Source organism: Otolemur garnettii, unplaced genomic scaffold, assembly GCF_000181295.1.
Source record: "Otolemur garnettii isolate 467f Iridium unplaced genomic scaffold, OtoGar3 scaffold00209, whole genome shotgun sequence".
Lineage (NCBI taxonomy): Eukaryota > Metazoa > Chordata > Mammalia > Primates > Galagidae > Otolemur > Otolemur garnettii.
The window spans coordinates 140,221-155,489 of NW_003852604.1; positions in this window are offsets into that span (position 1 = coordinate 140,221).

Here is a 15,269-nt window from a genome sequence, read left to right on the forward strand (position 1 = left end):
CTACCCAGGAGGCTGAGGCAAGAAAATGACTTAACTCCAAGAAACTGAGGTTGCTGGAAGTTATGATATCACAGCACTCTACCCAGGGCAACACTCTACCAGAGCAAGACTCTGTCTCAAAAAAGAAAAAGGTTGCCTAAATTTAACACATTCTTCTTGCACTCTCTCTTAAATCTAATCAATATTTTATCAATGGCTTAATGGCTTTCATAAAGATCACCAATAACCTCCACATAGCTAATTCCCATGGCCAATCCTCAGTCTTGATCTCACTTCAGCTTTCATTAGCCATTAACACAGGTGATGACTGTTCTTCCAACTAAACTCTTTCTTCATTTGGACCCCAAGAGTCCACACTCACATTGTTTTCCTCTGACCTTTCCACCTACTCTTTCTCAACCTGCTTTCATGGTTCCTTCATATGTCCTTGACCTCTAAGTGAAGGAGAGCCCAAGGCTCAGTCCTTAGACCTCTGCTTTTATTCATCTACACTGATGACTTTAGTACCATTCAGACATCTGTGACTTCCAGATTTATGTCTCTAGCCTTGGCCTCTTTTCTTTGGTGTACACACTTATGCTCAAATGCCTACTATACATTTTTACTTGAATGTGAAACAGACATCTCAAACCTAACATTTCCATTACAAAACCCCTGGTATCTCCTCTAAAACCTGCTTTCTCTGAAGCATTTTTCATCTCATTAAATAGTAAATCCATCCTTCCTGTTGCTCAGGTCCAGCATACTAGAATCATCCTGAAGTTCTACCTATCCATCTATGATACATCTATGTCATCAAATCTTTTCAGATATATCTTCTTCTCTCACCTATATCTTCAAGTTAAATCCAGAATACCATTGCTTCTAACCGTTTCCATTGTTATGACTCTTACCTGAGCTGCGCTGCTACCACCTCTCCCCTGTGTTATTACAACACACCCTGCTTTGGTGCTTGCCCTAGTACAAAAAAAAAAAAAAAAAAAAGCCAGTAAATCACGTTTAAAAAAAAAAATCATCTCATATCTCCCCCTGCTTAAAACTCTCCATTTGAGTCCTAGGCCAGGGTCCTCATCACATAGGCCAGCATCCTGCAAGGCTAGCCCATCACCCCTTTGACCCCTCTCCCTCACTACTCCAGGAATACCAGCCTCCTTGCCATTTCTCTAACATGACAAGCTTCTGCCTCCAAGCCCGTGTCTTGGCAGCGGTCTCTTTGCCTAGAATAATTTTCTTCCAGATATTAGCAGTATAAACTCCATCACATTTCCAGGTCTTTACAAAAATGTTAACTTCTCAATGAGGCTTGGCCAGGACACCCTATCTAAAATTCACCCTTCTACACAAACATTTCCTCTTCCTTTTCCTCAGAAGAAAATCCCTTTACCTTGTATTATATATCACAGGGGTCCTCAAACTTTTTAAACAGGGGGCCAGTTCACTGTCCCTCAGACCATTGGAAAGGTGGACTGTGGGCCCCGGGATGAGTCGGCTGCTAAGCAGGATAGGCAGTGGCAGCAAAAACACCCAGCAGGCCAGATAAATGTCCTCAGTGGGCCACATGTGGCCCGCGGGCCGTAGTTTGAGGATGCCTGATATATTATAATATATTATATATATGCACACACACTATATATATTTTAGTTGTGTTAAACATTAGACTTGATGAAGACAGGGATTTTTGTCTATTTCCCCTATTGCCTTCTCTCTGGGAACCTGGAACAGTGTCTGGTACACGGTAAGAGCTTCATAAATGTGTTAAGTGAATGAATGAATAAATGAATGAATGAGTAAATAAGAAAACTAAGTTCTTAGACTTAAGAAACTTAAGTCTCCTAAGTAAGGAGATTTAGTCATTTCGCACAGATTAAAATTTGGTAGCCGGTAAACTGTCATAGCCAGAACTCAAGGCTAATTTTCAGTCCCCCATGCTTCTAGGACAGCAACTTGGAAAATTCTGCATCTTTGTTGGGAGGAGTTTTCGTAAATCCCTTTCTTCCTGACTTCTCATAAAATATTCATAATCCTACATGAAATAAGATTTCTCTAGGCCACTGCTGGGACTTTTGGCTCCTCTCTAATTTGGTTAATTCAGACAAACAGGACAGAAAAAGAGCTGCTGACCTATGAATAGAGAAGCAAGTAAGCAGCTCCCGAACTTTCAGGTTGCAATGAGCAATTCCAGAGAGCAAAGGGATTTTAGATGAATTAAGATAGCCCCATTATGAGCCCTGCTGCAATATCAAGACCACTAAGAAGACTGTACCTTATCTCAGCACACAGGGCCACTGGGAAATAAAGGCCCATTCATGAAAATTGAACTGGATATAACCCTCCTCTTCAGGGCCCAGTTACCTAGAAGTTCAGTGTTCTAATTAGCCTGAAAATTGTGTATTCAAACAAACAGAATTCAGAAATTTGCTAAGCACTGAATTGTGTACAAGGCACTCTATTCTGTTGAAAGATAGATATAAGGATTAAAAATAAGAAATAACATCATCTTTTGAGTAGATATTGTTGAACGTGAATTAAAGGTCTTACAATCAATATATGATTTGATTCGTAGGCAAATTCTGCAAAATGGCATGAATTATGACTGAGCATGCTGGGTTAGTCTTAGGCCTTAGCACTAATAAATGCCACAGTGGAAATTTCAATTCAAGTGCCTCTGAGGCTAAAGCTTAACCATTGCATCAAACCACCTCTCATTAAGAAGATGATTCTTACAGGTTCACTTCTGTGAACCCTCCAAGGGCTCAGATTCTCATCAGAAAAATGGAATAACACCTAACTCTAGATTTAGGGAAAAAAATGCTAATTGCTAGAATGATAGATGTTAATTAGGGAAAATCCATTCTAAAGGAGTTAGCTAAGAATCCTCAGTATTTGAAGCACCTGAACCATTTTTCTATTATATGTAAGGTTTAAGAGGTTAATTCAGGGCAAAGGTAATTCCAAGGGGAAGAGACTTTATGCTAAAAAAGACAAAAATCTTGAATGAACTAAAATAGCAATAAGCTGCACTAACATCCTTACTCTCCAGAAAAAATAACTCTACCCCGACAGGGAATATCAAATACTAAACTTCCACATATTATCTTCTTAGAATGGCTAAAGAAAAAGTGCCCAAACCGAAAGCTCTCTTCTACGCAAGCTGAAGTTCTTCATCGCCTTGTCTTCCTACCTGAATTTCTGCAGACTGAGAGTCTATGGGTTAACACCCTGCTTCCAAAAGCTAGAAACCTCAGGAAAATCACAATCTATAAATCACACCTAACTCTGTATTGATTTACTCACTTAGCATTTTCCTAACCCAGTTGAGAGTTAACATCATGCACAAAGAGTATTGATGTGGAGGTAGGAGGGAGGAAGAAAGAAGACGTAATTCTAGAACCTGGAGTAGCCCCCCAGGGGCTGTGTGAGATCCTGAGTGCTCTAACACAAGAAAGAACGAGGCAAAAGATAAGAGGAGGGAATAATGATGAGGGACAGAAACCCCACTCCAAATGGCTTAAGCAAATTAGGGAATTGATTGGATCATGTAATCTGGACTAAATTCAGGCATGCTTATTCAGCAGGGGAACTTGCAGGCTTTGTCACCACATTGCCTGAGTTCACATCTGTCTTCAAATCCTTACTCACTGTAAGGTCTGGAACAAGTTATTTCAGTTCTCTGAGTCTTACTTTTCTCATCTGAGTAAAGGGATATGATAATAATCACACAAGGTCAGAAAATTACATTCAAGAACTTGTCCTAGAAAAAGTGCTATACATCTCATTGCTGAATATCACTGTGGTCACCTTCGAAGTACTCCCCTTGGAATTCCCTTTGCCCTACATCAACTTCTTCCACTTGGGAAGCTATGCACCAATACCAGTGCCTAGTCCACCCTTGAAAGCACTTTCTCTGCACCTACTTCCTAGTTTTTTGTGGTAATTGAGTGAGTTAATGCAGGTGTTACAAGTTGCATTGTGTACTCCAAAAAGAAATATTAAAGTCCTAGCCCCCAATACCTCAAATGTGACTTTGGAAATAGAACCTTTGTAAACGTAATTACTTAAGATGTGATCATACTGGGTATAAAATGGATCTTTAATCCAGTATAACTGGTGATCTTTTAAGAAAAGAAGTGTCACAGAGACAGAGTCAAGAGGGGAATTCCATGTGATGATGCAGGCAGAGATTAAAGCACTGCAACTTCCAGACAAGGAATGCCCAGGGCTTCCAGCAGCTGGAAGAGGCAAGGAACAATTCTGGGCAACAGATTTTGAGGGAGTATATTAGTCTTGACAACTCAAAATAAGTGACTGAAGCAAAGATCTCAATCAATGGAGGTTTACTAAGCCAAAGTTTGAGGACACACCTTGGAAAAACACAAACTACAGACAAATATGTGACTGTTTTTCTGAAAGGGAATTTAGGAACTTTGGTATTAAGGGAAAGCATACAGAAAAAAAGAAGGAGGGAGGTGGACTGTGCGACAAATGATTGCATTCTTATGAGAAATTCTACATTTTACTTATGACAAGACTAATGATAGAAGGAAAGAAGGGGTGATGGAAGCATCAACTATATAGATGCCCCTGGGTGGGCAAAAAATGTTTGAGCTTGTCTTGTCTCTGTTCTGCACCTGAGAAGATAAACTTGTAATGGAATAGACTTTATTTTTAGGAGCTAGACTCAGCCTGCAGACCTCAAGTTACAATTTGCATGTCATTGCTTATGGAAGGGAAACAAGGAACTTCTTTTTTATTTTTTTCATTTTTTTTTTAATTGTTGGGGAATCACTGAGGATGTAAAGAACAAGGTTACACTGCTCGCATTTGTTAGGTTACGTCCCTCTTATAATTGTGTCCCACCCCCAAGAGGTGTGTCACACACTGTGACCCTCCCATCCCCCTCCCTCCTTCCCTCTCTCTGCTCCCCCATTTCCCAAACCCCTACCATGTATTAGCATCAATTGTCCTCATGTCAGAATTGACTACATTGCATTCTTGCTTCTTCATTCTTGTGATGCTTTACTAAGAAGAATGTGTTTCAGCTCCATCCCAGTTAATACAAAAGTTATAAAGGGAATAATCTGTGAGGGTAGTCTTTGTGGGTGCCTGAGAACTTTTACCTTTCGCTGAGTACCCAACTGGTACATGATGTTGGTAATAGCTATTCATTTGGAAGGAGGCATGGCACAACTCAGCCTCCAGGCTTGAACTTTCCATTTCCATAAGGAATTAGTGGAGGTGGTGGTTCCAAGATTTTTATTTCCCTTTGAGCTATCATTTTTTAAAAAAAAAATCATAGACTGGGATGCTTAAATAACAGAAATATATTTTCTCAGGCCTCTGGAGGATACAAGTTCCAGACGAAGGCCTAGCAGGCTCAGTCTCTGGTGCAGGCTCTCTTCCTGGCTTGTGGGTGGCTGCCTTATGACTGTACCCTCGTATAGTGGGGAGGGGGTTGTGCTGTCTCCTCTCATAAGAACACTAATTCTTTCAGTTCAAAGTCTCACCTTTATGACCTCATTTAGCCTTAATTGCTTCCTCATAGGCCCTATCTCCAAATATAATCACATTGTAGGAGTTAGGATTTCAACATATGAATTTGGGGTGGGAGTGGGGACACAATTCAGTCTACACCAGGGAGTGTGATCCTGCCAACAATTTAGACTTCTAGCCTCCAGAATTATGAAACAATAGATTCTATTGTCTTAAGCCACCCAATTTATAGTATTTTGCTATGGCCCTAGAAAACTAATACAATGTGAGGAATCCATACACCAATGCCTGATAACATAGTAAGTATCTAAGATACAAAGTGGACAATTAAGTTCTCGAACTCATCCTAGAAAAGGTGTTACATACCTCATTGCTGCATGTCACTATGGTCACCTTCACAGTACCCACTACTCTCGCTCATCTGGTGACCATAGTGATATTCAGCAACGAGGCATGTAGCACTTTTCCTGGGATAAGTTTGTGAACTTCATTGTCAGATCTCATATGATGATAGCTTTGATGACCAGTCCAGCAAGAATTCCAAAATTGCATTGAAGGGCGGCGCCTGTGGCTCAAAAGTATATGGCGCCGGCCCCATATACCAGAGGTGGCAGGTTCAAACCCGGCCCTAGCCAAAAACTGCAAAATTGCACTGAAGCGTGGACTAGGCACTGGAATTGGTTCACAGCTTCCCAAGGTGACCACAGTGATATTCAGCAGTGAGGTTTGTAGCACTTTTTCTAGGATGAGCTCACAAACTTAATTGTCAGACCTCATACAGTAGAAGCTCCATAGTTCACCACCTCCCTATGCTGATGCCTCCTTAAGTTGACCTAATTTTCAAAGACCAGATGTGCACCACATGTGCATGTCAACACAGTAGGCCTAATTCCTTTCTCAACCTCCTCCATATGCTGACCAGTCTGTTACAGTGCCTTGTGTGGTCACCTTACAGAGGTGCTATTATTGTCAGGTACTATTACTGCAACCAAGGCAAAATTCAGTCCAGATCCTTAAACAAAGCCATTAGGAATTTCTTTCTCTTCCTTTCTCATCTTTGCTTTCCTCTGTAGTGGATGAATTCTCCCTCGTGGTGTGCCCTAGGAGCTCTAGCCTGATATCAGCTTAGCAGCCCCAGAGGAAAAAGAAAAAGAAAAAGAAAAAAAAACAACTATACCTCTTTTCCTGGCGTTTCAGCAGGAGTTCTAGAACTGAACCTCATGGCCCTGGATGAGGTCATGTGCCCATCTCTGAACCGATCACTGTGGCCAGAAGGCTACCATGCTGTGCCCAGACCTGCCCACCCTGTAGCCACGATTGGAGTCCCCAAGGCCTAAATGAGGAAATGGGTGGTTTAGAAAAGAACAATCAGGCTACTAATACCAGAAGGGATGCCAGCATGCTGAAGACACATGGACAACAGCTGATCGTGACACAGAATTCCAGGAAATTGATATTTATCAACAGAATCTGTAGATCCTGAACTTTCCACAATGTTCCTGCCAGTATACTAGTAAGGATTAATGATGGTGGTTGCAAACAACAGAACGCTAGGTTAATTAACTAAAACAGAAAAACTAAATTTGGGGAGAGTTATCGATATCTTACAAAGCCAAAAGGGAAGCTGGAAATCAGGCTCAGGCCGGAATGAGCAATGCTAACTCGGGCCAGGATTTTTCCTGCTTTCCATCAGCCAGAGGACAGGGATTATGCTCTCTTCCAGTCTGATCTGTGCCAAGAGGTGGGACCCTCCTGCCAGGGTCTGCCCCAAACAAGTAAGATATTTAGATGTTGGTTTGACAAAGAGAAAAGTTTACAATGGGTTTCTACTTGATGACAGTGAGGAGGAAGTGGTTGTGAATAGAACAAGACTTTATAGTCTCCCAGAACCTTTGACCGAGGCAGTGAGTGACATCTAGAACTAGCACACGCCCAAGACAGAGAGCTCAAACTCAAGCCCAAACCCATAAGATTGTTGACTGAGGGAGCTGGGGAAAGCTCCATGAGAAAAGCGTCAGCAAAGGAATGGGGATAATGCTGACAGGAGCTGAAGAACCAGAGTTGAGAGAGAAAAGAGACTTCTAGCAGAGGTGATACTGTGCGTAAAGGCATGTAGACAAATAAAACCCAACACATAAAATAAGGAAGACTTTTTTGAATTCAAGAAATTTGTTTTTATAGCAGCATCTTGGTGCCTCAGAGATTTATCTTTAAAAACAGCTGTTACCCAACAAATACTTAAGGCTTGAAATAAAAGAAAACATTCCCACGCCAAATCCGCACTCTAAATAGAAGCTAAATAACAGAAGCCAAGGCCACTATGGCAGCCCGATTCCAAGCTTTTTATAGAACATAAAGCTCTGTGGGCTCCTGCAGGCCTCAGTCCTCCTCTTCATACCACTGCTCAGTTTCTCCTGAGCCCCCACTGTCGGGGTGGCCAGGAGGGAGCCAAGGACAAGCAGCCATCTGGAGCCCAAGCCGGCCTCCAATTCCTCTGCACCCATGCAAGCATGCTCTTCCCAGGGACAACAACTGTAGTCAAATAACACAAGTTATCACCAGTATTTATTAAGCATTTAACATAGCTAGAAGTATGCTAAGAGCTTCCCATGGATTATATTTTTTCCAAAAACCCTGTTAGATAAGTGCTGCCCAGATGAGAAACTGAGGCAGAGAGAAGTTAAGTCACCTACCCGAGGTCGCTTATGGAGCCCTATCATTCTCCCACTCACACTGCACAAGAGACTAGTAACTGAAATCTCTGCAGAATGTTAAGAGTTTGTAAGGGCTGATGGAAAGATGGGGCAGGAGCTGACAGTTATTAAACAATGGCCATATACCAAATTGCAGATGCAAGAAAATAAAAGCTTAGAAAATCTATTGAGAAATTGCACAACGACATAAATGTCCTTAATGCTAATGAACTGCACCTTTAGAACTTGTTAAGATGATGCATTTTATGTTACATATATGTACCACAATCGAAAAAATAAGGTACTACTGTGTGGCACTCAGATGCTTTACTTGCATTTGATCATTTCAATCCTCTCAGCAGCCCCACGAAGCAGACACCACGGTTATCCCCAGCTGACAAAACTAAAAAATGATAACTCCTGAAAATTAAGTAATTTACTTGGTGAAGATCATATATTTAACACATGCCTGCTATTAGTACTATTAATAATTATATTATTAATGTCATTAGTGTTAATTGGTAATATTATTATTAGAAATAATATTATAAGTAAGACTCTTTAGTACTATTAGCATAAGCTTCAGGGATAAGCAATGTGGTTTTGGATCCCAGCTGTGCCATCTACAGCTGCATTGTCCTGGGCAAGTAATAGATTTCTCTGTGCATTAATTTCATAATTTCATAAAAGAGGAATAATAATAGTTCCCCTTTCATAAGGCTGTCAAAAAAATTAAAATGAGATTATTGATAACAAGTGCTTAGAGCAGCACCTTGCAAATAATAGGAGTTAGACAAAATACTAGTGGTGCTATTAAGCATTTTCAAGAGGGGACTTAAGCTAAGGGGCTGTGCAACTTGTCCAAAGCCACACGACTAAAGAGAAAGGGGAAAGTGAGTCTTACAGCTTTGTTGGCCAAGATGGAAGAAGCAGGATCCACACAGAGCACAGCTGCGGTGCTCCACAGCCACCAGAAGACCTTTACAGTGAAGACTCAGCTTTAATTCTTTTAAAGACATTCTCACCAGAATAATGCACATATGTGAAATGATATAAACTTACCGTGAAAAAGTCCTAAGAGTTTTAGATCCCTGAGCTACTCCCTCTCCATCCAAGGGAGCCCTCTGGTAAGAACTCTGACCCTGGATAGCCCAGGCAAACCACTTCCCCACTTCCACCATACTGACTTAGAAACCTCCCAAAGCAGTTAGAGCAATAGTTCTCCCTCCTGTTCCTGATTCAGTAAGTCTGGTGCAAGATGCAGGAATATGAATTTTTAACAGGCTTCCTAGAAGATTCCAATGAAGGAAGCCACAATCCTTTAAAAATCACAGCTTTGTGGGACTTGCCCAAAGCCACCCCAGTAAAAGGAGATCAAGACAGGATTGGCCCCAAAAAATGATTTCACCTGAGAAGTCCAGATTCCAGTGAATTCTCCTTCCACCTCTCATACAACCTCAAAATATTTTTAAATGAATTAAATTTTTAACACTTTTCAGGACACCTATGGAAAGAAACAAATTCCTCGCAGAGAAAACTAGAAGGGCATACATCACAATATCTTAGCAGTGGAGCCTCTGAGAAAGTGGAATTGTCATCATTTTTCTCCATTTATCCACTTTTTTGCATTTTCCAACTTTCACACAATAACTATGCATTCTGTATAATGAGATATCTTTGAAAGTAAACCTTATGTTAAACATGCATTTTTATATTTTTGTTTCAAGGACGTTAAATTTATAACATTAACCCACTTATCTTTGTCTTGACTTTTTACTTTAAAAAAAAAAAAAAAAGATGTTGAGAAATTTGAAAGCCAAACAGAATAAAGACAGAAGGGAAAGTGTAGTGCTTGATTTGCAACTCTGGGAAGAATTACGGATACAGACCTGCAATTTCTGGACTGTTCTATCACCCTTCAAGAGAAAAGGGAATGAAGAATGCAGGCAGCTTCAGATGACTTAATAAGGCATGTTCTCAGATGTTTGGTGCTTTTTTTAAAAATGCCATTAGGAAGAAGAAGGTCAGGAAGACAGAAAACGCCTGCATCCTGGGAGTGTGATAACAGAAAAATGATGATCCAGCCTTACATCTGTCTAGCACTTAGCAGTTTTCAAAGCCCATTTATTATAATTAGCAATTGGAAGGAACCCAAATGGGCAACAATAGGGGAATGGCTAAACAAACAGCGGTCGATGAACTCCGATGGAATACTTCATAAAGGCAGACAATGGTGAGCCTGCAGACTGAGCTGAGTCTGGAAATGTCCATATGACCTCATGTTAACTAAGAAAAAAGTGAAATCCAAAGTAGTGCCTTGGGACCTCCACAAGGCATCTTAAAAGGCCTATTACCTTAGCTTCCAGGACAAGATGGAGAAATGAGAACTTTCTTGTTTGTTAGAGAAAAGAGCTGACATCGAGTTCTGTCTCCTCCAGAAACTAGTCAAATAGCATTAAAGAGGTTAAAGGCAATTCCCTATTTATATAAGTAATGCATCTCTGATTTCAAAATGTTTTAAAAGCCTCAGTTGGGAAATTAACTGACATGTCGATAAGGAGGAATTTTTCTCAGAAACAAGAAAAAAAATCCTGTAAGATCCTGAATACATCTCGCCTTCTTGAGACAGCCTTTCTGGATTTTCTTTCAGCAATTTATATAACTTTTAATTTGACTCTTTTCATTCCCATTGAATCTAAAGAGACTTTACACTTTGGGCATTTCCAGTCAGTTTCATTTTAGTCTCAATTTGCATTGAATATTAAATATTAAGTCCATTATCACCAATGTCAGAACTTCAACTTTTGCTAATGTTTAAGCTAAATCTTGTAACCATGAGTCAGGCATTGTGCTGGGAGTGTTTACACCTGCGGTCTTGGCCTCGTTCTATGCAACATTTCTGAGAGATGTATAGAAAAGCTTTTAACACAATGTTTGACATATAATTAGTTCTCAATAGATGTTTACTAAATTTTATTTCAGATGCTAGTATGTAGATTAAGAACAGTGAATAATGGCACACAGAGAATACTATTTTAAAAGTAGAACAGAGTTTACCTAGGAAGAGGCCTCTGAAAACAAGAAAAAAGGCTCCTGGCTTTTACTTGCCATAAGATTTTTATTCCTGTCCCAGGGGGTGATATAGAGGATCAGGCTTTCAAATTTGTGAATGCAAAAAGTCATGAAAAGGAGCAAATATTTTGGATCACAGAATAAAAATCTGGAATAATCAGCAGGTACTAAGCTATAATTTAAACATACCAAGATGGAAGTTAATACAGAGAGCCAGGCATAGTAGCACATACCTGCAACCCTAGCTACTTAGGAGGCTGAGGCAGGAGGATTGCTTAAACCTAGGACTTTGGGGGCAGCCTGGGCAACATAGCAAGACCTTGCAAGACCCTGCCTCTTAAAAACAAAAAAAAGTTGATGCAGGGATACATACAACCTTCCACTTAGATACAAAAATACTAGTTGCCCAAAACAGGTTGGAAAAGATATAACTTACTCTAACATGTATGAAAGGGCTTTAGAGGATTTGGTGACCCAGAAGTTCACTACAAGTCAATATGATAATTTGACTCCACAAAAGGCTAATGTGATTCCAGAGTGCATTTATAGAGTTCTGGAATTTAGAATTAGGGGCAAGAAAGTTGAAAGTTTTGAATTTAGTTCCTTTCAGCTTACTTTGAGAAAGATACAAGCAGAATAGGGTACATATTTGAAAGAGAATGAGCTCTCAACCTTGTCATCCGCAGAATTTTCCAAGGATCTGGTCACAAAAATAAGTCCTGACGGGATAGGATAGCTAGTTTCAAATGTTCCTAGCGATGGATAATTAACATTTCTTGTGTAAACTATCAAGTAGGATCAAAGGGTAAAAGGCGAAGCAGGATGACTCATTCTATGGAAAATTTCTGATCATCAGAAATTCCCAGAGATGCATCACGTTTGTAGATGGTAAGTGCACCTTCAATGGAGGTGTTCAAATACAAACTGGAGCTTCACCTGGTAGAAAGTAGTAGAAAGTCCATAAACATCCAGCGATGAGAAGGTACATCCCATCTAATCTCTTCCCCTGTACTATTCCTATGTCTATGCCACTTTGAATTCAAGCATGTGAAAATTGGTCTGTGCAAAACTAAAACTGGAAGGAAATATGGTAAGGTATGAACAGTTGGAAGCTTAATGTGCTTTAGGGTCCTTCGTCATTTATACATACTCCCCCAAACCATGTAAGAAGTGCAGGCGTGTGTGTGTGTGTGTGTGTGTGTGTGTAATAATACTCTAGACTAAAGGCAACAGAAATTAGAAAAGGCCATTTCTGAGAGCAAAGAGTAAGGAACTATTCTCAAATGCAAGTCACCTAAGATCCTGTGAAGCTACTAAGTGAACTATTGCCTGGGGATATCTCAGGACAACGGTGTAGGAAAACAGGCCCCAAACTCAGATGGCGCCAAGAGACCAAAGAATGAATCAGACAAGTCCAGCTTGAAGAGTTTATTAGCAGTTACCTATGAGGGCTCTTGTCCTGAGCAGCACAGGAATTCCTTCCTACAGGAGCTTTCTTTCTACACATGCCCACCCTGTAGTGTTGCCTTAAATCCCTTACCAATTAAAGAAACCAAGCATGCACAGTACCTTCATGCAACCTGTGTATGTTAATGATATCGTAATTCTTCACTAGAAGGATATTTTAGTATTGCAATTAGCTAATGGGCACTAGAGAACAGCTAAAGCAGTTCTAAAGCAATCAGGGCCAGTCTAAGCTGGCCACTTCAAGGCAAGAAAGTGCTGAAGCATCCAAGAAAGTGCTGGGTGCTTTTCCCATGCCTAGCAGTTATCTTGATACTTGTTTTATCTACTTTGAAGCAATCGTGCTCCAGGCCATAGTGTCTCTGTTATGTGGTGAGAAACTTGCATTTCTTTCCCTCAATCACGAATATGGCACTGAGCTTCCTAGTTGCCAAAGTGAAAAGAGGAATTGCAATCAGTCACATGATTCTCAATGTTCAGGAAAAAAAGATATTTCAAATCTCCAGAGAAAGAAAAATTCTCCTGGCACTTAGCCTTGAAAGGAATTACTCCTGTGAGGATACTGACCAATGTCCTGTACATTGCCCTTAACAAAATCCCTGCAGAAAAGCCAATAGTATGGGCCTTAAAGCTTCTTCTTCTTCTTCTCCTTCTCCTCCTCCTCCTCCTTCTTCTTCTCCTCCTTCTGCTCCTTCTCCTCCTTCTCCCTCTCCCTTTCCCCTTGCCCCTTACCCCCCTCCCCCTCCCTCTCCTTCTTCTTGACAGAGTCTCACTCAGTCACCTTGGATAGAGTGCCTCGGCTCTCAGCAACCTCAAATTCTTGGGCTTAATCCTCCTCTTACCTCAATCTCCTGAGTAGCACCTGCCACAATGCCTGGTTAGTTTTTCTATATGTAGAAGAAATGAGGTCTCGCTCTTGCTCATGCTGGTTTCAAATTCCTGAGCGCAGGTAACCCAGTGCTAGAGTTACAGGTATGAGTGCCCAGGTGACTGTGCCCAGTCTTTTTTTTTTTTTAACTTTAAATTAAAAAATGGAATGTAGTTGCAGAACAGTGGCAACAGTGAAGGATATCATAATAAGACTTACTGGTGTATTACCTGAATATTGTCCCTATCTTGATCTCAACTTATTTTCCTATAGTAACAAGAACAACAAATACCCATTTGTCTCTTAATGTGTCAGGTACTTTTCTAAGTTTTATCCACACAAACTCATTTAATCTAGCCTGGGGTGGGTGTGATAAACCCTATTATACAGGTCAGGCCATCAAAGCACAGAAATGTCAAGTTATTAGTATAATGTTAAAGGTGGACAAATGTTTTGATGCAAACTCAAATGTTTCTGAGCCAGGGCTGTAAATGTGCCCATCACCCAAATACTGTTCATTGTACCCGGTAGGTGGGCTTTTGCCCCTCCCCTCCTACCCCTCCCTCTCCTTGATTTCCTAGGACTTTTACTTCCCTCTGTGCACTTGTGTGCCTGTTAGTTAGTTCTAATTTATCAGCAAGTACATGTGGTGTTGCTTTTCCATCTTGAGATACTTCACTTAGAATAATGGTCTCTGATTCCTCCCAAATCGCTGCAAAAGACATTAATTCGCCCTTTTATGACTAGACAGTACTCCATGGTGTACATAGACCACAATTTGTCAATTCGCTCATGAATTGATGGCGCTTGGGCTGATTCCACATTCTTGTAATCGTGAATTGTGCTGTAATAAACATTCGAGGGCAGGTGTCTTTTTCATAAAGTGACTTCATTTCCTTTGGGTAGATGCTTAGCAGGGGATTGCTCTGTCAAATGGCAAGTCTACAGTAAGTTCTCTGAGGAATCTCCATGCTGTTTTCCACAGGGGTTGTGCTAACTTGCAGTCTCACCAACAGCATATAAGTGTTCCTTTCTCTCTGCAGCTACATCATCGGCATCTATTGCTTTTGGACGTTTTTTATTCCTTTTTTTTTCCTTTTTTAATTTTTATGAAATCATAACTGTATACATCAATGCATTTATGAGGTACAATGTGGCTTTTGGACTTTTTAATAAAAGCCATTGAACAGGAATCAGGTGATATCTTTGTGGGTTTAATTTGCATTTCCCTGACGATTAACGATGGTAAGCATTTTTTCATTTGTTAGTTGGCCATTTTGAAGCTGGTTTCTTGACAGTTCTCCTAGAAGAAAACGGAGGATGTGACACAACGCGTCACACACACTAAGCACGATGCAGTAAAAACACTTCTCTGCAGATGGAGAAAATATGATTTGAATTTTTCGTGGTCTAAGTAGATCTAAAAATTAATACCTGAAGTATATTTAAAACTTGAGTGAATGACATAGGTTTCAGACGACCCTTCACAGATATTACTTCTCTTAACCAATTGAGAGAGTTTGAGCTTATCCTCTGCAAGGAGACCTGTCCTCTTTAAACTGATAAGCATTTTGCTTTATCTCTTTTCTTTCAATGCCCAGCAGATTCTGCGGGCCCCTCCCTGCCTCCAGGCCGTTCCCCTCCTCCAGGCTCTCACCTACTATCTTTATATACAGCTCGCT